Below are 2934 nucleotides of genomic sequence, written 5' to 3' on the forward strand. Positions count from 1 at the left end.
GCCCGGCCGGATTTTGGATTTTTGTAGTTGTTGGATGGATGGTGCAGGGGAGGAGCCTGGGGCAGTGCAGGTGTGAGGAGCTGGGGAAGTAAAAGTGCATTCTTTAGATGACTGGGGCATACCCAGGTTGGCTATAGGAACCTGAAGCCTAGGGCTAGGTGGGGCTCCACATACAAATCTGGGGACAGCTGCATAGAGATGGCCTTTACTCTCTAGGCCTCTATCTCATCATCTGTAAAATGGAGAGAGACTCTCTAAGGTATGGAATCACCACCTTCACCCTCACCTGCCACCATCATCTAGTCCCTTCAGTCCCTGCCAGGAAGCCTCAAGAATGCCCAGCACTTCCCAGACAGCCACAGCATTCCTGAGAACTCCTGAATTTGAGATGTCAGCCCCCAGGGATTCCTGGGTTCTGCTCAGAATGAAAATATGAATCAGTCTTCCCCACTTCCTCCACCACCTAGAACAGAAAGATTTCAGGATCAGATTTGCAAAGCAAAAGGAGACATCAAGGTAGTGGAACAATGACCCAAAAAAAAACCCAGAATCAGGACTGCATCTAAACAAAGGACAGTATTCTTAAGCCATATTTACACAAAGATCCAAAAAAGCCAGGAATGCTGAGTCTATGCAGCCAGTCTGGACAGCTCAGCCAGGAAGGCAATGTGACTCATAGGTCTCAGCTGAGAATTTTCTTTTGAAATAATGGCTGTGGACATTTTAGACACGTTAGAGGTATAATTCCTTCATACACGTATTTTCCTATCAAATTCTAACTGACCGCTTTGGAAAGGCTGAGTGCAGTTTTGTTTAAAAGACACAAAAGATGAAAGTGTTGAATTTTCAATCCATAATCTTTTCAAAGTGAATCTACATTCATATGCTCACAAATTTTCCTGAAAGGGATTGCAAGGTGTAAATTGGCCAAGCAGCCTCTCTCAGAACTTAATTTTTGCAGAGTTACAGGGAACATTTGTCCTCAAGTCACTCTGGGTTCTTTGTCAGTCATCGGAAAGTTCTTTATCAAGGTTTTTGGTCTCTACAGGATTGACCAACTTTTTTTTGTCATTCCAAGCGAGTTTATTAAAGAGAGCTTTTCACTCCTCCTACCCTTCCTCTCTTTTTTAGGTGTAACTTCAACACAGTAAAATACACAGTTCCACCACCCCTGAAAGTTCCCTCATGTCTCCTCCCAGTCATTCCCCACACAACACCCCATAGGAAACCACAGGCCTGATTTCCAACACCATGTTTTAGTTTGCCTGTTTTAGAACTTGAAATAAATGCAGTTATACAATGTATACTCTTTTGTGTCTCGCTTTGTTAGCTCAGCAAGATGTTTTTGAGAATCATCTATGTTGTTAAATGTATCAGTAGGTACATTTTTTTCTTTTTTTCTTTTTTCTTTTTCTCTAATAACTTTATTTTGAAAAAGTTTAAGACTCAAAAGAAGTTGCTAAAATAGTACAAAGAGTTTCTGTGTAGCTTTCACCCAGATTTGCCCAATGATCATATCTTATGTAGGAATAGTACATTGCCAAAGCCCAGAAATTGACATTGCAACAACTATACCATTAACCTGGGTAGATCTCACCAGTTTTTATATGCATTCTTGTATGTGTGTATGTGTGTATGTTTGCGTGTATATAGTACTATAGAATTTTATCACATATACGGATTCATGTCAACACCACCACAATCAGAATACAGAATTGTTCCATCACCACAAAGAAACTCCCTCGTGTTACCTCATCATTACATCCTCCCCCATCCCCAATCCTGGCAACCACTGATCTGTTCTCAATCACTATAATTTGTTATTTCAAGAATGTTATAAAAATGAAATCATACAATATGTAACTCTTTGAGACTGGCTCTCGTAATCAGCCTAATGCCCTTGAGATCCATTCAAATTGTGTACAAATTTCATTCCTTTTTATTGCTGAGTAGTTGTATGGCTGCATCAGTTTACCCATTTACCCATTGAAGGGCACCGTATCCAATTTTAGCTATTGCCAATAAAGCTGTTAGCAACATTGTTTTCAGGAAAACAGCCTGTTGCATGGCAAGAGTAACTCCATCTTGAAGTGAAACCACCATAATGGTAGATGTTTGACGCCTGCATACCAAGGCGTTCCACACAAGTTCAAGAAACCATGTCTATGGCAAAGACAACCCCTCACAAAGGTGCTTGTCTGACTTCCCCAGTGGTCAGGAGTTGTGAGAGGGTCTGAGACATGACCAGCCCCACATATTTTACCAATAAAAAAGCTTGCTATATAAAGAATATTTTCTGTAGGGTGAGTGCAGGGATCCACCATCTTTTGGCCACCAGAAACATAGCTTTTGTTCATAAGTTCCTATTAAATGTCCTTCTGAGAAACTGGATTTGTCACCCTCTTTCTTTAGCCTACCAGCTCCCCCGGCCTTTGGGAATAGATTTGCATATACCCATTCACCATGGAACATTGGTTTACAGGTTTCTGGGTGGACATAACGTTTTCATTTCTCCAGGTAAATACCCAGGAATACGATTGTATGGTAAATTTAACTTTTCAGAAACTGCCAAACTGTTTTTCCAGAGTGGCTGTGTCATTTTATGTCACCTCCAGTAATGTGTGAGACGCCCAGTTGTCCTGGACCCTCGCCAGCACTTGGCAATCTCAGTATTTTTTATTTTAGTCTTTCTAACAGATGTGTACCTCATCATTTTAATTTGCTTTTCTCTAATGGTTACTGATACAGATCATCTTTTCATGTGCTTACTTGCAGTCCATCTTTGGTGAAGGATCATCCTCTGTGGTGAAGTATCTGTTTAAATCTTTTTTTTTTCCTTTTTTTGAGACAGAGTCTCACTGTGTTGCCTGGGCTAGAGTGCCGTGGCGTCATCCTAGCTCACAGCAACCTCAAACTCCTGGGCTCAAGCAATCC

The sequence above is a fragment of the Propithecus coquereli genome, unplaced genomic scaffold (genome assembly GCF_000956105.1).
Source record: "Propithecus coquereli isolate 6110/MARCELLA unplaced genomic scaffold, Pcoq_1.0 Scaffold1, whole genome shotgun sequence".
NCBI classification, from domain to species: Eukaryota; Metazoa; Chordata; class Mammalia; order Primates; family Indriidae; genus Propithecus; species Propithecus coquereli.